Here is a 21046-nt window from a genome sequence, read left to right on the forward strand (position 1 = left end):
ACTGGAGCTTCCAAGGATCAGAAGTACCTGGAAGCTGACATCTTCGCCAGAGCTTGGTAATCAATTAATTGTTGGGTGTGGGGGAATGGCAGGCAAGCTCCATCATCTCTGGTTGAAACAACTCTAACTCCCTCCAGAGGTCTCCTGTGAGACTGGCTAAGGTCTACTCACTGATCTCAAAGACTTTTGACCAAGATCTCCTTTTTGCTTGTTTTCCACCTCTTTCTGGTTCTGCTTTCCTGTTACCTTATACCATTAATAAATCTGTTGCCCACAAATCTTTATCTCAGGATTTACTTCTGGGGAATCTTACTTAATGAAACAAAAACAGTTTGATTATTTAATAATATATTTGACATTTTACTTCCAAAAATAACTTCAGGGAATTACTTATGACATTTTCACCTAAACTCATATAGTCTACTTATCTACACAAGCAGTGAACTACAAGTTTCTATTCATAAGGCCAATTATCCACAATAGCCCAGAAAGGGAAACATTTACTTACTTACTGCCCATTGATGGGTGAATGGATAAGGAAGATGTGTATACATAATGCAGTATTAATCAGCCATAAGGAAGAAAGAAATCCTGGCATTTGCAACAACATGGATGAACTTTGAGGGCATTATGCTAAATGAAATAATTCAGATAGAGAAAGACCAATACTGTATGGTCTTACTTATATGTGGAATCTAAAAATGCCTACTCCCAGAAACAGAATTTTAGAATTGTGGTTGCCAGAGGCTGAAGGCAGGGGAAATGTCAAAGGCTACAAACTTTCAGTTATTAGATAAGTAAGTCCTGGACATCTACTGTATAGCACGGTGACTACAGTTAACAATACTGTATTGTATACTTGAAAGTTGCTATAAAATGGAGCTTTAATGTTCTCACCATAACACCACCAGCAAAATGGTAATTATATGAGGTGAAGAATGTATAACAAACCTCATTATGGTAAACACCTCACAATATATATTTGTAGCAAATCATCACATTGTACACAAGCTTATACAATGCTATGTGTCAATTTTATTTCAATAAAGCTGGAAAAAATAAAAATGAAAAATAAAACCCATCTTAGACTGCCTGAGGCTTATCTTTATCAGTATAGCACTTTATTCTTTACATAGAAAAGCTCACAGAACTCACTCTCTATTACCCCTTTCAGATCTCTTATAAACCTATTTAATAAAGCTATTTCTAGCAGCAAGCCTCAGTGGGTCTGTAGGTCAGGGAATGAGGTGTGACGGGGTGAGACACTGCCATACAAATATTTTTCTCCACTTAAACATCTCTTGTTACTATTTTCCGGTTCACTCCAAATGACAATATTAAAAATCAGTCTTGAGGTTGAAATTTAATAAAATTTTAAAAGTTCTAAATTAAAAAAAAAAAAGCTTGTTTCACACATCACAACCTTACAGAAATTGTGCAAACCCTTCCATATGACCAGAATAGAATCAGAACCACTTTCACCTGCAAAGTTCTATCTCACATAGGAGCTAACCTAATTAATCTGCTTCTCTGACCCACGGTGGGCAGTGGAACTAAAATAAACTTGAAGCCAGCTCTCTGTGGATGCTGGAGGAAGAGAAAATGCCCACCACACCTCTCAAGCTACATAATCTGATGTAGGGTGGCTTGTCAGAGACTCCGGTCGCAGCTACCTGGGCCCCCAGAGTTGCGTGGCAGAGAGAGCCATGACTATGTGAAAACTAGCCAGCCTTTGGCAACATGGAGGATTGAGCTAACACAGAGCTCTAACCTTGGGACCTGAGACCACAGCAACTGAATGGAAGTGGCTCTGATAGCGGCCCAGCAGAGAAAGGAATTGGGATGGAAAGCAGTCATTGGCCTCACTAATTTCAAGATGGCAGAATCCTGAAAGGTGTGTTACAGCACCATTTTAGGCCCACTATGATGCCCATTTTATATTTATGGGAACTAAGTGATTTATGTACAATTTTAACCAAAAAGAGGGAACGAATCTCAATTTCTCTTTTCATAACTTTATGAATTCAGATAGAAGATCCTCTTTCTCCAAACTGATACAACAAATACATTTCCTTGCATGCCGTCAGTGATCATTACCCGACTACATTTATATCTAGCCTCCCCTGAGAAAAAGAATGAGTGCTATTCACTAATTTAACTGTCAAAAACTTCAAGTGAAACCTTTTTTTTTTTTTTACAAAGAACAGAAAGAATTGATCACTTACATAACTATAAAACTAGGATTACCCATTCTCATCTGAAAAAGAGTGAATTATGGTTCACTCACTGGACTGGGTAGCATATGACCCTAATGAGGAGAAGGACATGGATGGTACATCTAAAACAGCCTGCTGCCTTATAGGGGAGTATCATCTGTGGTGTTATCTGGACCATGAGCTGCAGCAAAAACACATAACAGAACGCATGTTGATGACCACAGGGTTGGTCAGTGAAATGTTCTTCTCACTGGATTGATGTAATCTATCACTACCATTAGAAAAAGCCGTTCCAGACAGACCTTCTCTGCTTCCTATCCAAGTCCCCCTGTAACCCCATCGTGAGATGTCAGAAATAATGCTGGATTATTTGGTAGGGTAACACAAAGCCAGTGCAGTGTAGTGGAAAGAATGTGGGCTTCCGGACAGGCTTGTTTCCAATCCACAGCCATGCTGTGGCTCTTATCTTCTTAGATAAAAATCTGGGCAGTCACTTAAACTCTATAATCTGCTTCCTCACCTGTAAAATAAGTGTCATATTCCTTTGTCAGTATTCTGGAGAATGCTGCTAAATAAGATGGAGCTTATAAGGTGCCCAGCATAGTCCTACCACATAAAATTCTCAGCAAATGCTTTCTTTTCCTCACTCATGGAAAGCAGAAATAATAACATAATTAAATGTGATTAATTGGAATAATCAGATAAAAATCATACAACTGATGACTAACTCATTAGATTAATGACTGGAATGAACACAGCCAGTGCAAAGTTAATCATATGTGGAAAGGAAGAAGGATAGAGGGTCTCACTGCTTGTACCTGCAATGTAGGTCTCAAATTCTACTCTTGGGAAGGTAGTTCTTTGAGTTGTTTGATTCAAATACAGATCTGCAACTCTGTACCACTGACAAGGTGCCCAGTGTACCAGATACTAGGAAGTTGGAGAAGGAAAAATGGAGTTCCTACTGATACTCGTTGAGCTCAGTCTACTAGGGATTGAGTGGGTTGGGGAGGTACACGGGACATCATCTCTCTTCTGCTGTCCTCTCTTTAAAGGAAATGTCCCCTGGGAGAGAGATGTTAAGCTTTCATCAATCAGAAACAATGTCCTCATTAACTGAAAAAGACCGAAAGCCATATGCTCTACGTCCCCCTTTGAAAGAGAGTGGAAGAGAGGCCTTGAGCAGACACACAATTTTCTCACATTCATAAAATTGGTTTTTGGCAGAAAGAGGATAGAAATGTAGAAATGCTCATATCTAGTCCTGTGTTGGGTCTACACCTTCAGGAGGACTGCTTGGTAGAGACCTATGAATTCACATGAAAAATAATTCAAAATACATGCTCTGCTTAGGGTGACTCTTAACCAGAGGGCATGGAGACTGTTCACGTAGGACATTCTGGTGGAGAACAAGCTTTCCTTCTTGTTCTATCTGCAGAGTCCAAGTCACAGCTGAAGTTGGACTTCAAGAGAAAAAGAGAGGGAAGGGGCCCCTGATCTCCCAGTGAGCTTCCTACCAGTTGTGACATACTCCTCTTTGCTCCCTGCCCAAGACAGAACTTTCATATAAAAAGGCAGGAAACTATTTGATCATCAGCAATTTCTGAAGCACAGAACAACAGCGTTACGGCAAGACCTGAATTTACAACATCGATGCTTTCTACCTTCGGTTCCTTGGAGGCAACAGCATTAATTCTACTAAGTATACGTGGTTAGACTTTAGTAGTTTCTTTGGTTTAGATTTTAGTGCAATGCCTGTATATCTGTGTGTGAAAATCATGCTAAATAATGAGTTTAAAAGTTCACAATGACAACACCCCCTCTTTTTGACCATGGAAGAGATAATGACTCTTCAAAGGCTAAACATTTTGTAGTATGTTTAGAAATTTATGTCTAAATTTCTACTGCAGAGAAGGCAGTGAGGGGATGATGTGATTGTCTTCTCTCCTTCCTGGAGTGGGGCCATTTTTAGACCATCATCTCTGCAGGGATGACAACCCAACAATATTTTGTTTTCTGTTTCTTATCTGCTTGTTTGAGAAGATGGAAGATAAAACAGAATAGCAATCCTGAGACTTAAGAGTAAAGTCTTAAGAGTTTAGAGTAAATGTGTTGTGCCTGTGGCACAAGGAGAAAATGGTTACTAGACAAAGCAATTAGTTATTACTTCTAAGTCATCTAATTACGTTAGTTTCTGACACGCAACCTTTTCAACAACTTTACAATAGTGGCATGCGGTTTGACAGTTTTCTGTTTATCCCACCTTTCTCCTTGCAATACTGTTTTGAAGGTGTGTTATCCTAGAAAGGTAAACAAGGACTATACTTTTGAACCCTGGCTTCTGAACTATGTGGGAAGTAAAAATTACATTCAGTACATTTATCCAGAAGGATTAGGAGTTACTGTCATGGTCTGATTAGTACATACATTATGCATGGATTATAAGAATCCTGTGGAGACTTCTGTGAAACTAGTTCTCTGGAAAGAGGGTTTCACAAGGTCAGCACATCATTAGGAACTGACTCTAGCTGTCCCTTAAAGAGGCTGCAGTGGACTGGTTTGCAAAGCAAGGATGGAGAGATTGAAAAACAATCCGTAGGTGTGCGGCTGGAGAACTTCTTCCTCTCATAGCCAGAGGGTCATACCGCCTACCTGAATTTACTAGATCATCCTTTGATGCTCAGTCCTTTCCATTCATGCTCAGAGTTCTTAAGAGTCCTGCAAGACTCCACAGAAACTTTGAAGAAGAAAGAGCTAGAATGACTTTATAAACACCAGATTGGTGTGTTTTTCAGCCTTCAAGCTAGTGCCTACGGGCATTTTTAAAGCACATTAGTCATGCAATTTAACATTTAATTGCAGTATGAGATTTGGTAGGCCTAACTCTTAAGACCATTTCCGAACGCTATAAAGGAGTTGAATTGTAGGGGTCTGGTATATATGGAAAATGTTAGAGCTTCATTCTTGTCTTATTTTTTTTATGTGAGTGTAGCTGACAATGTTACCTTGGCTTCAGGTGGACAACACAGGGAGGGACTCAGATCCTGAAATGCATCAGGGCGGCTGCCAAGAAATGCAGGGACAAGGCAAAGAATAGATGAAAGGAGAAAAATGCCCGGCTCAGACCAGAGAGAGAACTCCAAAGGCATTCCTAGGAGCTGCAAAAATACTTGAAAATGTAGAAAGACAAGCTGTGAGCACCGGAGACTGAATGAGGTGAAGTGAAATGGCCCGAAACGTTTCCAGATACGAGAAGCGGGCGGTATGGGAAAGAGAAGGTTGCCGTTAGCAACAGTGACAGATGCAGATTGCGCCTTTTTCATGTGAAGTCTAAGTAGAATTTTGAAACTACGGTTCCAAAGGAAAACACAGAGTCTGACGTTCTGGGGTGAGAAAGCCTTTCAGTCTGCAAAGAGCTCACACCTGCTGCTTTCCCAACATCCCAGGAAAGATGAACCGAATGGCAGTGAGTGAGCGTCCATGGCATGAGCAGAGCTGCACTTCTCCAGGTCTTATTTCCATTTTTATTAAATTTCTTCCTTGCCCCAAACCTTTGAATTTCTTTGGGCCTGTCCTTATTTCATTTTGGTCCCCAGGACTGTGAATTGACGCTAATTTGGCGGTCTGGGTGCTGTTACCCAACACTGTTTTTCATCTCCCTTTGCGTGTTTTCTGACTTTAATATGCTGAAATATCTGTGCATAGGAGTTGCATCTCATTGATCAGATTTACTCTGAAAGATCTTTGATTTAAGTAAAAACACAAGAAAAAAAAAAAAGCCATGGCACAGAGGAGAGAGGATGACATCTCGCGTCAGTCACTTATGGACCGTGGAAGGTTTGAGAAGTAACTTCATTTCTCAAACCCTGTGTTTCCTTATCTGCAAAATGAAGGTGTTAGCTGATAATCTCAAAGGTCCCTCCAGAGCTAACAATCTTATTTTTTGAGATAATAATCCACATCAGTCAGTCAGTGTGATGTGAGTAAAGCAAAAAAGGAGAATATCCACAGCATTATTCACAGAATACCAGAATTGTAGACTCACAAGGGATTGTACCATGTTTCCAGCTCTCCTTTATCTTGACATCTGAGAACACAGATGCCCAGAGAGATGAAGTGACCTGTGCCACAGCCTGCAGAGCAGGCATGACAGTTTAATATATTACATAACTAATTCGATGAGCTTTTGGAAACTTCAATGTTTTAAGCAATAATGCTATTTGAGAACACTCAACTGTATCATTCCAGGTTTGGAGGTACTAAAAGGCAGAGTGTGGGAATAGGAGTCTATTAATAAATATATATTTATTACTTATGGGGAATGGGCTCACACGATTGTGGAGGCTGAGAAGTCCCACATTCTACAGTCTGCAAGCTGGAGACTCCGTCAAGCTGGTGGGGGATTTCTAATTTGAGTCTGAAGACCTGATAATTAGGGGAGCCAAAGGTGTAAATCCCAGCCCAGGGATTTACAGTGTCCCAGCTGAGGCAGGGAGGAAGAAAACAGACCCTTCCTTCCTGTGTTTCTAGTCCTACCCACATCTTGAATGTGTTGGATAATGCCTATTCCCATTTGGGAGGGCTGTCTGCTTTATGAAGTTTACCAACTCAAATGCTAATCTCATCTGAAAACATCTCAGACACACCCAGAAATAATGTTTAATCTGGGCACATCATGGTCTAGTCAGTTTGACACATAAAATTCCATCATGTCTCACAAAAATGTGCTATATATAGATTATAAATCTGGAAGACAGGTTATTGAAATGGACAAAATATATAATAGATATCTACAGAAGAAAATATAGCTTGCCCCACATGCTCATCGGTGTAATTAGATGAAGGAATGTGCAAATTACCTAATTAGATGATTCTCTGCAACTATGGTTAATCCCAGAACTATCATACCTTAGCAAAGGGTTTCAAGCATTCGGGTGCTTCTCAAGGAATTACCAGCCATGTACATCTTCTCAACAGTAAACCACCTTCAACAATGATATATGCAATGTCTTCCTGATGATGTTTTGAGTGCTGCTATAAAAACATATTGTGGTCAATTTAAAATGTGATTAATTTATGGTTAATTGTTATCTCAGAAATTGGAACACATAACTGACAAATGAAATTAGAAGTGTGGTAGTCTCCGAGAAATCTAATGTCAGAGAAAAGGGATGGACGCGTATCCTTCCAACACTGTGGAGGAGGAAAAACCATGCCAGTGTTGCAAGACTGGGCTCAATTCCTTAAACGGAAACAGCCAAGAGAGGGAAACAACTGATCATCAGACTGGGTAGAAAATCTCTTCAAATTACCCACCCACCTTTGTTTTCATTCTCCCTGCACCATAATATGGCCTTTTGGTCTATAACTTGAAGATGTGCAGATCAGAAGGGGATGCCCCATCCAGGACACCGGTGTCTCATGTAATTTCCAAAGTTCACTAATAACCTGAAGCACTGGTAAAGAATTGCCTGTGAGTTTATAAATCAGTGTTCTAGGACTTGGCTCCTCCGTGGAAATCATGGAAATACGTAGATTGCAGTCCATCCAAGTAACTCTTGAACCAACAACGTCCCTCTCAAAATGCATTCAGCTTAATATGACATTATGAGCCTTTATTCTAATTAATATTTGAGTTGCATGCTTGATTTCTTAGAGATACATTCCGGGGCAACAGAAGAAGGAGGGCATAAAAATCAAAGAGAAATTGATAAATTTCTCGAAATCAGAGGGAATTCCCTGAAGAAATGGCACAAAGTTAAGGTAAATGTTGATGCAACGGAAGAGAGGATGGCTCCTTACAAGTCATGGCCCCATGGGGGCCAATGCCACCCTGAAGGACACAGGACAGTTCCACATTGTGGAGCAAAGGGAAGCACAAATGTAAATACCACAGCCTCACCATTTTCCTAAACTCGACTCCACTTAGACTAACAGACATCTTAGAGACTTTCTTTTGTCAGTTGGGGGTAAAGTATACACAGTTAAGCAAACGACTGAAAACTATAAAGCCTGGACATATGTATCTTGATTTTGTCAACGGAGTCCCAAACCAAAAACAAAGAAAACAAAACAAAAATGCTATCACGCGGAGATATTTAGGCAACACCCCCCCCCCGACCCTCGGCAAAACAAAACCCAAACAAAAACCCCAAACTATTGATGTTTAGTGCCAAATGAATGACAGATTGCATATGACTGCCCACCAAACCCCCTACCGATTCTGTTTAACAAACTATGTCTTAGATTTACTTTATTTACAAACATTATCTAACAGAGTGCCGAGCACAGAAAAAAATCACTGAATAAGTAATTGTTGAACTGATGTGCTAATACATTCGGTTGATTTGGCAACTTTTCAGATTTGCCACGATGACCAAGTCACCGCAGCCCCCCAGGCTGGGGACCGCGGCTCAGGATGCCCACGCCCACGAGAGTGCCAGAAAAGAAAGCCCACATCAAACTTTAAAAAGGACAAGCTCTATAACATGGTGCATCCATGAATCAAAACATCCTCCTTTTGTTTAACATGATCCCACACTTCGGGGTTCTTAGCTCGTTTGGTGATCCTCAACACAACGGGAAGAAAATAAACTGAAATACGATGCATGTAACATTAACCTTCCCCTGGAGTCTGGTATTGGCTTTTGAGAAGGTATTTTTAGAATAATGTCTCTCCCACAAATACACAGTACGTTTTCTCTCTTATTTGCTTATTCTTGGGATAAAATTGAAAGCTATTAGCATTTCGGTGACTCTAGATTGGAAAGAACATACTTACATGCCATTTGGTATTTGGAAAACTGGATCTTGTAAAGTCTGTTTCAGTTTCAGGGTGACGTGATAATGGATACTGAGTGTAAGAAGAAAGTGCAAGAAATAGAGAAGGACTGGGGTAAGCTTGGGTGATAAACACGAAGAATAGAGGTGTGTCTGTTTTAGTTAAGACGCATGGGATGGGTGTGTCAGGGGTGGGAACACATCACCTTCACTGGGGATGATGGGAATACAGAAAGTAGGGGATTTTCAATTACTGCAGGGGTAACAAGGACAGAGAAAATAAAACCTTGTCTGGTGAGGGAAACCTGGAGGGGGGTGTGTTTCAGTTACAGAGGCAGTAATGGAGCTCCAACACAGGGGAGCACAAGCCGCAGTGTGGGCGACTGTGAGAAGGATGCTGGGGAAGGAAAACACGCTTAAGTATTTCACTCTGGTGTTTAATATTTAGATATTAACTCGCGCATTCTTGGTTCCAAATTTGAGCTGAACTTTTATACTCCCTGTGAGATAATTTACCATTTTGAGTGATGGCCTCAGCCAAAGGAAAATATGACTCTGTGCAAAACGTTTCAATTCATTCCTTGTCGCCGTGCTGTCGCCTGATTACATATACAATCACGAGTAGAATAATTTAGAGACAGCGAGAGGTCTGTATACAGTACCTAGGATATTCACCCAGAGTCTGTCAAATTGTCATGTAAAGTTATAACTCATTGGAATACCAGCCAGCTTGGAATAATTTTAATTAATCTAGTGGTGGGCTTTGCTTTTAATTTGCTGAAGCGACCAGTGCTATAGCTGCAGTTGCGGCTACTAGAGAGAAGCAGGCTCAGCAGCCGCATCAAATATGAGAAATGGGGGTGCCTGGGTGGCTCCGTGGGTTAAGCCTCTGCCTTCGGCTCAGGTCATGATCTCAGTGTCCTGGGATCAAGCCCCACATCAGGCTCTTTGCTCAGCGGGGAGCCTGCTTCTCTCTCTCTCTCTGCCTGACTCTCTGCCTACTTGTGATCTCTTTCTCTGTCAAATAAATAAATAAAATCTTTTTAAAAAATGTGAGAAATGTGAAAGACATTCCTTCCTGCCCTTGCTTACTAATTCCCGGACTGGACTAATTCCTGACTGGAGCATTTGCTAGTGCCTGGATACCCAGGATCTCCCCGGCAAAGCACGCCACAGAAATTCCCTGTGGGTAGCAGAAAATCAAATGAAGGCAGTAACATTTGCATTCACAAATATGTAATAATAACCTCTTTAAATATCTTTTAATAAAACTTTTCCTTGAAGGCAACCTCAAAATATTAGCATCTCTTTATGTCCTTTTATTTTTTTATTTCCCTTCTAAGAAAAGTTCCATATTAAGGGGTTTTTCATGGCTTTTTCTTTGAAATTCCTTAAGGGAAGATTATTAAAAATGTTGATGTCTCAGTGCAATAATGATATTAAAGCTCTGGAGATCTATCCACAGCACTGTTATAGCTGATTGGAAACGTACATGTGTTTACAAGCATCTACGTGTTATATATATTATATTATGACACTATTACATGGGGCTCCAGAGTCCTGCTCTGCAACCAAAACTTAGCATTTATATTTGTAAATGGCTATGTGATATTTTTTAGTAATTACTTTCTGCAGGAACCAACAGTGGTTGGCCTAAATGAGTTCAGTGAGCAATGCTCATCATTCTCTATCCATTTGTATGGTGCTCATGGCAGGAGAGTGGGAAGATGCCATTTAGATACAAGGATAGTCAGCAAAAATAGGTCTTACCAAAATGGTCACAAATCCTGCTTTTTGAACTTGCGGTATCTAATTATTTACCTCTCTGAAGACTAATTTTTTCTTTTTTTTTGGTAATAGTCTCACTTTTTTTTTTTTTTTTAATCCCTAATGCTCTGATTCTTATACAAAAACTGGAAGCTTAATGTTACGGTCAGTAAACATCACATAGAACATGTATTTCCCGAAGTCACTGTGCATTGTAGCACAAAGAAATTAGAAAGCTAATAATCTTCTTCAAGAGTATTTCCATTTGTAGAAAGAGCCAAAGTTGTATCAATTGTCTGCATGGTGTGTGCTCATGCAAGTGCCTATGGAAAGCTGAAGTTTGGTTATGTCTGTGTTGTTTCTTACGCCACCCATGCATGAAGAGTATTTGAGGCAGTTATCCCTGGCTGATACAATATTCCTTCTCTGGTCAAAGTTAAATAAGAAAATTTAATGACAATTAATCATGCTGCCATTAGTTTTCATTCATAAACCAGGCACTGTACCAGGCAATATGGTTCCAAAGATGACCATGAATTTATCCTTACTTTGAAGGAGCTTATTATTTAGTGAAGGGTGAACATTTAATAGGTAAACAGTTATAATATAGCATAACTGGTGTTACAGAAATGTAAATGAACTCAGAAAAAACAAAGGGAATAATGGTGTTGAGGTTACCTTTGCATTGCCTTTTATTTTTCATTTTATTTATTTTTTTAAAGGTTAGTTTATTTATTTTAGAGATAGAAAAGAGAGCATGAGCAGGAGGAAGGGCAGAGGGAGAGAGACAAGCAGACTCCAAGCTGAGGGAAGAGCCTGACACGGGGCTCCATCCCAGGTTCCTGAGATCATGACCTGAGCCAAAATCAAGTCAGATGCCCAATTGACTGAGCCACCCAGACACCCCTTTGTATTGCCCTTAAGAAACTCTCCATAAAAATGTCTTCATTTATATTTATATTTATTTATTGATATTGCCTGACTCAAAGTCAAGTTAGAGAACACACATGAAATTATGTGTGGGTACTGCAAGTAAATTGAGTCATCCTGGGCCACTTTTCTACTATATTTGACTATTTGTGTGTCAAGTTTAAATCTTATACTACCACACCTTGAGGGCTGTCATGAGCCTTCCACAGGCAGGAGAGACTCTGCCCAGAGCTGTGTCACTACAGCTTTCCATATGTAAAGAGAATAACATGTCACTGAAATCCTAGCAACCCAGTCCTTTCAGAACCAAGGACAGTAGCTAAATGAAAGACAGCTGCTTTTCTTTCTTTTTCTTGAGATATCAAAGGGCTTGTTTCACTCACATTTAGGTAAGAGTCTCCAAGAATTCTGCTGGTGGTTCCTTCAAAATATTTTATAAAGACGCCTAAGGATTCTTCCATATTTGCTGAGTTGCAGTCCCTAACCTCCTGACTTTATTGAAGGGAAAGGTACAAATGTGAAGTTTATTTCAAGCTCCATACCAGACTGGGCTTGCTGCATTAATGCAGCACAGGGATCCTGTTTTGACGTCTAAGACATTATAAAATATACTGTTCGATTTTTGGTCTTAATAATATGAGACAGATACTGAGGAAAGGACAATTACAGAGCAGAGAGACAGATGCTACATCATGTTAAACTCCCAGAGTTTCAGTCTACCCATTCACATGAAGCGTGAGTAGGAATCAGTTGTCTTGTTAACAGTTTTAGCACAGATTAGACCTCACAGAAATAGAAATCCAATTCCAGCCAATTAATTTCCTAAAAATGAGCAAGAGCAATTGAATGAAAGGAAGATGGCCATTCAATGATGGTGCTGGAATGACTGGATGTTTCATAAACAAAAAATTACACATATAAATAAATGATGTAAACTCTGACCTTAATGTCATATCTTATACAAAGATCAACTTAAAATGGACCATGCACTTAAAGGTAAAATCTCATGCTATAAAATTTCCAGAAAGAAACAAGAAAAAATCTTCAGGACCTAGGATGAGGCAAGGAGTTCCTAGACCTGATGCCAAGAGCATGGTCCATAATAAGAAAAGCTGATCAACTGGACCTCATCAAAATGAAAAGAAATTATTCTCTAACAGACTCTGTTAAGGATAAAAAGAATTCATTATAGACTGGGAGAAAATATTTGCCCATTGTATCTCTGCCAAAGGACTAGTGTTTAGAACATATAAATAACTCTCAAATCTCAGCAGTGAAAGACAAACATAAAATTAGAAAATGGGCAGAAGATATGAAGAGATGTTTCAAAAGAGGGGCTTTATAGGTGCCAGATAAGCACATGACAAGATGTTCAATGTCATTACTCATTACAAAAATTAATAATAGGACCATAATAAAATATCACTGCACACCTATCTGAATAACTAAAGTAAAAAATAATGCTAACACCAAATACCGGCAAGCAGGTAGAGAAATTGGATCACGTACACACTGTGGTAGGAATATAAAAGGCTGGAAAATAGTTTGACAGTTTTTTTTTAATTGAAAAAAAAACCCAAAGGACTTAGAAACTGACAGATAAATGTTCATAGCAGCTTTATGCATAATAGCCTCAAACTGGAAACCACCTAAATGTCCTTCATTAGGTGAATATTGAAACCAAGCATGATATATTCATCCCAAGGAGCACTACTCAGTAATAGAAGGGAAGAACTACTGGTACACACAAGAACTTGCATAAACCTCAAAGAATCATGCTGAGTAAAAAAGCCAGTGTGTAAAGGACAAAAACTGCATGATTTCCCATTTATGATGTTTCTGAAATAACCTCATCACAGAGATGGAAGACAGACTAATGACTGCAGTGGGTTAGGGATGGGGGTTGTGGCTAAAAACGAGTAGCATGATGGAGTCTTGTAATATCATTAAAAAATCTGGATTGTGGTGGTGGTTACATAAAGCTGCACATGTGATACAACTGCATGGAACTACACACGCACACACACACACGCGCGCACACACACACACGTGCACACACATACACACAAACAAGGACCCAGATGGCTAGTGAAATCTGAAAAACACTATGATTTTTACCATTGTCAAAATCAAAAACAAATTCAATCCTCTCCCTAAAACCTGCTAGTTCACCTCCAAAAGAATTATGCTCCACATAAATAGCCAGCATCCTAAGTGCTCTTATCATTTGTCTACCTGGCCAAAGTCTCTTCTTCATAGTTGCTTTTCCCTACTCTGTCTTTTCTCCCAACCCAAATCAAATCAAGCCAAACAACCAACCACACAAATTTCCTCTCTTTCTCTTCCTCTTTCCCCCATCTTTACAACCATATCTTCCCTTGTCTCTCCCAAGTACAGGTTCCTTTCTTCCCCATAATCCTGCCAATCTCTAGATCAATTCTTCATTTTAGCCTACTTTGGATTATTTTAATTTACTTCTCCCCTCATTGGCAGCAGTACAAAAAAGTTCCAGAACTTAATAAACACAAAACCTCTTGAAGGAAAGAGAAGGATTTGAATACTGACAGGTTAGTATTGTTTGCCCTTTCCATCACCAAGTGGAGATAATACCCATGACCCCTATAGGGTGAATATTGTGACTATTAAATAAGATGTCATCCATAAAGCACTTAGTGCAGTGCCTGGCACACAGTAGGTACTCAATAAATGGCAGCAGCTAGTAAAAGGAAGCAACCGGCACATAAAGGAATGGTACTAGTTCTGCAATTCAACATTGCACAAATAGTCATTAAGCATTGAATATAGTCTTAGAACTTTGCTGGTACCATGAAATAGCCAAAGGGAAACTAAGTATACAGTAGAAACAAATACATGAAAAAGTAATGATATTAGTCTTTAGGGAAATGCTAATTAAAACCATGTGATATCACTACACACCTATAACAATGACTACGATGCTAAGCAATTGGATCTCAGTCATTGCTGGTACAAATGCAGAATACTACAGCCACCATGGAAAACCTGAAAGGTTCTTATAAAGGTGAACATTCACTTACCATGCTACTCCACTTCTAGGAAACTAAGTGAAATAAAAAGTCTGTTCAAACAAAAATCTGTGTGGGAATGTTTATAGTGACTTCATTGCATCACATTGGAAATTACTCAAATATTCCCCAACTGGTAAACGTATACACATACTGGGCATGTCCATTACTTAGAAATACCAAAGCATGTACGACTAATTCACAGAACATGATTAAATTCTAAACACATCATGCTAAGTAAAAGAATCTACACACAAAAGTGTACTTTCCATATGGTTCCATAGACACAAAACTATAGAGACAGGAAATAGGTACACGGTCATCAGGAACGGCAGGTGGGAGAGGGGCTGACTACAAAAGGTCACAGAGGAAAAGTCTGGGGTAATGGAATTTTTCTATATCTTGATTATAGTGGTGGTTACACAACTGTATGCATTTGCCAAAACTCACAGAAATGTACAAAAAGGATGAATTTTACCTTATGCAAATTTTACCTTAATTTAAAAAAAATAGAAAAAAAAGGAATTTTAGCCTGAAAGTGATTTTTTCCTTTTTTTTTTTTTTTAACTTAAACTCAACTAGCTAACATATATGTGACTTCTTTAAAATTGGAATTGTAAGTGTTTAGTAGCTTCTAGAGTATAGAATCCTTTACCTCTTCAGTTAGGTTTATTCAAAGAAATTGAAGAAGATACAAAAAGATAGAAAAATATTCCATGCTCATGGATCAGAAGAATAAACATTGTTAAAATGTCTATGCTGCCCAGAGCACTCTATACCTTCAATACTATCCTGATCAAAATACCAATGGTATTTTTCAAAGTGCTAGAACAAACAATCCTAAAATTTGTAGGGAACCAGAAAAGACACTGAATCAAGGAAATGTTGAAAAAGAAAAACAAAGCTGGGGGCATCACGTTGCCTGATTTTAAGCTCTATTACAAAGCTGTGATCACCAAGACAGCATGGTACTGGCACAAACGCGGGCACAGAGATCAATGGAAGAGAGTAGAGAGCCCAGAAATGGACCCTCAACTCTATAGTCAACTAATCTTCGACAAAGCAGGAAAGAATACCCAATGGAAGAAAGACAGTCTCGTTAATAAATGGTACTTGGAAAATTGGACAACCATAAACAGAAGAATGAAATTCGGCCACTCTCTTATACCACACACAAAGATAAACTCAAAATGGATGAACGACCTCAACGTGAGGCAGGAATCCATCAAAATCCTAGAGGAGATGCTAGGCAGTAACGTCTTCAACGTGGGCCACTTGGCTTCAGATATAACTTAAGAGATGAGACTATTTGATGCACAGAAATATGAAAATCATGTGTACCTCTATGTAATTTGTTGCTGAATTATGAGGCCTAGGTTGCTAATGATGAATGATGAGGTTTATTAATTGAATTTAAAGAGACCGCTGACTAATGTGGGAAGAGGACCCATTAGGCTTCAGTGGGGCTTCAATGTCAAACCTCAAAAGAATGGGCAGGACGTGGCTGGGCAGGGAACTAGAGTATTTTGGCCAAAGTCATGTGGGTAGAAAACATGGAGCAAGATGTGAGGAGTCTTACTGGACTGCAGCAGGGTTGGTGGTGAGAGGAATGAGAAATGGACTTGATAAAGACAATGGAGCCCGATCCCAGAGGGTCTCACATTTTAAACACAGCTGGTGACTGGATCAAAGTCTTTTCCTTATTGTAAGTTCTTGAATAGGGAGGTGTTATATCAAAGTGGTATTTCCAGATCATTATTCTGGAAGTTGTGCCCCCTACAGAAGGAGGAAAGAAGGGATGTTCTGACCTGGCAGGAAAGGGGAATCAATGTGCTATTTATGCTGCAGACCTAGATTCCTTTGCAGCTTTTGAGCTGACATCTTAGCTGATTGTCTTAATAATAGATATCCTGTGTTAAAAATGGAACTTTTGAATGTTTGGCAATTGGAAAGCACAGCTGCCTCTAGCAGTTTACTTCTATAGCTTCTGGGCATGAGACATCATATACAGAAATGGCTGCTCAGGTGGCTGTTTTCTTTTAGGCGTGTGGGGACTGCAGCTGTCTAGACGGCCACATGATCAAGTTGTTCCTTTTTTTTTTTTTTAAAGATTTTGCTTATTTATTTGACAGACAGAGATCACAAGTAGGCAGAGAGGCAGAGAGAGAGAGGCAGAGAGAGAGAGGGAGAAGCAGGCTCCCTGCTGAGCAGAGAGCCAGATGTGGGGCTTGATCCCAGGACCCTGGGATCATGACCTGAGCCGAAGGCAGAGGCTTTAACCCACTGAGCCACCCAGGCACCTCACTGTCATTCCTGATCTCATAAATAATGAACACTTGGCAATCTGACAGCAGAGAGCTGTTCTGCTCCAGAGTTCAAATACATGTTGACCCTTCTATCAAGTCACTGAGGAGGGGCATCCGCTCCTATGTTGGAAGCGTGTAGAGTAAAGTACAATTCTAAATCCTTGCTTTGGGGATTATTTGTGCTCACAAATGCCTCAGTTCTTTCTTCTGTGGTTTTAGCAAAGACTCTTTATTTAGTTAAGTCACAAAAGCTCAAGAATGTGGGTTTCTTTTCTAGTTCAGTATAAAATCCTGGAGAACATATTCACTAATCATTGCTATAAAATTCTACCCAGCATCTTCACAGGAACAAGGGAGCCTTAATTGTATGTTAGATTATTATTTAAATACACCACGATTATTGAAAGTAAAGGTGTCAAGATCAATATTCAAAGCACACTGACGTTAAAGTAGGTGTGTCCCCGAGCCTTCGAGAAATCTCTTAATTATTCCTGGGATGTGCTGTTTTAAGAGAACATCAAATGTCTTGCTGAGCAGCAAACAGATGAACCCTAAAACACAGCTTCGAGTAACAATGAGGCTAATATCAAATGCCCTTCGTCGGAGAGTCCTAGAGGCCTTTACAAATGGCATAACATTACTCTGAACATCACGCTAGAGAAGCATCAAATTAATTTCCATTTCAGAAATGGAACCCTTGAGAAAGAAGCACGTCCATGATCACAATTAAACCTACTTTTTAGCATACTTGAGGCCAGTTCCTTTCAGCCATCTGTTCTGACAGCTTATTTTGGGCCCTGGAGTAAGAGAGAGAGCATGAAGATGTCAGAACGGAAAACCAAACTGCATCCATTCAACAGTTCTGGGCTCGTTCAGATATGAAGTCAAATAACACAGGATTACAGTTCTCAGGGTGTTCACAATGCATCTGGGGTATAGCAACATTTAAGGAGCAACAAGGCGGGGGCTATGGTAGGAGTGTGATTGAAGTTTGGTGGAAACACATGAAAGGAAAGGAATCAAACTAGGGGATCAGAGAAAAGTTCACTTACGAAGGGACACTTAGGCTGAGCTTTGAAGGACTGAAGGAGCTATCTTCAAGCAAGAAGCAACAAAAAAGATTCTCCCAACAACAAACAGCACAAAGAGTGAAGCATTGTTACTGCCAGGAGCTGAAACAATAGTTTGTATAGCTGAGTTGCAGGGGCCGGGATGGGGGCGGCGGGGGGGGGGGGGGGAAGCATGCCATGAACAGCATGTGATTTACGTGCTAAACTAAGGAGATTAAAATGTGTACCAAATGCTAGCCAAGGGAACAGTTCAATGGTCAGTGCCCATATTCACAGGAGATGCATAGCTCCATCAGCATCACGATACCAATAAAAAAGTTGTAAACGTAATTTACAAGACCCCAAATGGGCAGAAACACAGCCTCCTCAGGAGCTCCTATTTACAATTCATGCTCGTGTGTGCTGGATAAGATGCCAGTCAGTTATTCTGCCCAGGAGGAAAAGAAAACAAAGTTGGGGCACAAACAGCACTTCTCTGCCATGGAATTAGGCAAAAGATCAGTCAGGCATGGTATGATCAAGAGAAAGGCGAGACATTTCTGGGAAAACATAAACAAAGCTGAGTGATTAATTGGACATAAGGGGCTAAATAAAAAATTAGTGACTGAAATTTTGATTCAAAATCACTGCGCTTTCTGAGCTTTCCAGTGAGTTTTGAAGATAATAAAATGAGCGAAGACAGAAGACTTAGGTACTAAAGGGTTCGCTCCACCAACAGGCTCAGTTTGCAATGATGATACGGCTTAAAGTCAGAGTCCTAGGAGTCCTCCAAGGGCTGGTCTCTGGACATGGTTTGGTTTCCAGGGACTCTAATTTTGAGCTCAAGATTGCTCAATACATATCGAGGAACAGAAAATGGCTGCAAAGTGAGGTGGGGTGTCCTTTCTTCCCAAATAAATCCAGGCTGAGTGCGAAATCCCACTCTGCTCTACTGCTGTCCTCCTTGTGTTACCTCCGTGCAATGTGCTCAGACTTTCTAGTACATTGCATCTTAATAAAAAGGAGCTCTGTAAAATTCATCTTTGCATTTACTGTTGGGATGCTTTGCAGACTGTGTTCTCTGGGAAACATGCTGAGAAGGAATCAGGACTGCAACGTTTTATTGGGGGTGGCATCGATCACAGAAAAGAGCACAATGCAGGGAACAGCATAGGGGCTGACAGCCTTCGTGTAGACTTGACCAAGTCTCTGTCAGCCCAGGAAGAGCTCTGGAGCAAACAAAGATGGCGTGCGTGACGGAGGAGTCCTACAGGGGGCGGAAATGGCCCAGCCCCTGCACCATTAATCTGCTGTCTTTGCTGGGAGGCCACCAGGAGAAGAGTGTGACCTCAGCTTGAAAGCCCATACAGACCCAGAGGAGCTAACAGCTGGAGCCATCAACTGATCACACTCCTCTCAGCTAGGCAGCCAGTCCTTTCCTGAAGCAGGATGTGGGGCGCACATCTCTGTCTCCACCACAGAGGCTTGAAAATTCATTATGCGATACTCTTTGTATGAAGGCCTGGGAGAAACAGCTCTCAGTAGCAGGACTAGCTGTGCATAACCTGCACAAAGGATATGCTCCTCTCTTTTGGACACTATTATCTATATTATCTGTCTAAATTGATTTGCAGGATCCTGTTATGGATATTACAAAATGGACTATATTTTCAGCTTGGTCCTCCTCTGATCCATTTCAAAAGTGGGAGAAAATCATCAGTTAACTGCTTCAAATACAGACATAGATACAAAGACAGATAGATAAATAGATAGATGGATGGATAGGTAGATACTGTCCATACTCTAGAAATAGCAAAATTATAAATCTGTTCATTTGTGGAGTTTTATTGATCTGTATTCCTAAAAATTTATTTAATAACACTTACTTAACCCTCTTGTTGGCTATCAAAAACTTAAAGGAGAAATAAAATTCTGGAGGCACCCCACTTTCCCCCTTTCCTGCTAGCAATTTATAAGTAGCAAGGAAATGATCACTCCTGGATTCACTTCTGCCAGAACGACCAGTATGTGAAGACTGCTTGGCAGTCACTTGCCTTGGTTATTAGTAACTGAGGTCTTGTAAATATTGGGATCTGGGCATTAGGACAGCTCATCCCCCCTCCTTTTTTTTTTTTTTTTTTTTTAAGATTTTATTTATTTATTTGACAGAGAGAGCACACAAGCAGGGGGTGGGGCTGAGGGAGAGGGAGAAGCAGGCTCCCTGCAGAGCTGGGGAAGCCTGATACGGGCCTCGATCCCAGGTCTCTGGGATCATGACCTGAGCCAAAGGCAGTGGCTTATCCAACTGAGCCACCCAGGAGCCCCACATCCTCCCTTCTGGATAAGGGACAGGACTGGTAATGAGGTTGATGCATGGGCAAGTGTTAAGGATGGCCACACCCCAGGACAAAGTTGCAATGACCAGGATGGGCCTGTCATCGGAATTGAAGAAGACGAACTTGCTCTGTGGCTGACATGTGGGTTGTGGCCAGGGAAGGGGACGCTCCTTGCTGGTGATGAAACTACACACTTAAAGAGTACTCCTCGAAGGCAAAAGAAGAGAAGCAAAGAAAATGGTACAAAGTGTTTGGTCACTACGACATGGCTGGCTCCATAAATTGAAGGCCTAGTAGAAAATGAAAATGCAGAACCCTTGTTCAAAATTAAGAACTTCAAGACAGCGACAGCATGGCATTAAAAGAAGCAAAGCGTCATTGTGTGACTGCATAGGCCACTTATCCATGAAGCTGGCCCTGGATACAGACTCAAAAGGTCACTGTATAAGAGATGCAGCACTTTTTCCCAGATCACCAATTAACACCTCATCTGTATACCTGAGAAAGTTCTGTTCCTATTACTCTGCCCTTAGTCTGGTATGACCTGTTAGCCCTCTGGGCTCTGGGGAAGGGAGGTTGCCAATGAATGCAGCAGTTATGAAATCCCCATTTGGTCCC

The 21046-nt window shown here is 40.4% G+C and overlaps 1 protein-coding gene across 1 annotated transcript in view; it reads right to left on the reverse strand.

Annotated features, from left to right (window-relative positions):
• CNTNAP2 (contactin associated protein 2) overlaps positions 1 to 21046 on the reverse strand; it is a 1928204-nt gene that overhangs the window by 571395 nt on the left and 1335763 nt on the right. The gene's annotated exons all lie outside the window — the stretch shown is intronic.

Source organism: Lontra canadensis, unplaced genomic scaffold (assembly GCF_010015895.1).
Source record: "Lontra canadensis isolate GAN:19392208 unplaced genomic scaffold, GSC_riverotter_1.0 scaffold2, whole genome shotgun sequence".
Classification (NCBI taxonomy): domain Eukaryota; kingdom Metazoa; phylum Chordata; class Mammalia; order Carnivora; family Mustelidae; genus Lontra; species Lontra canadensis.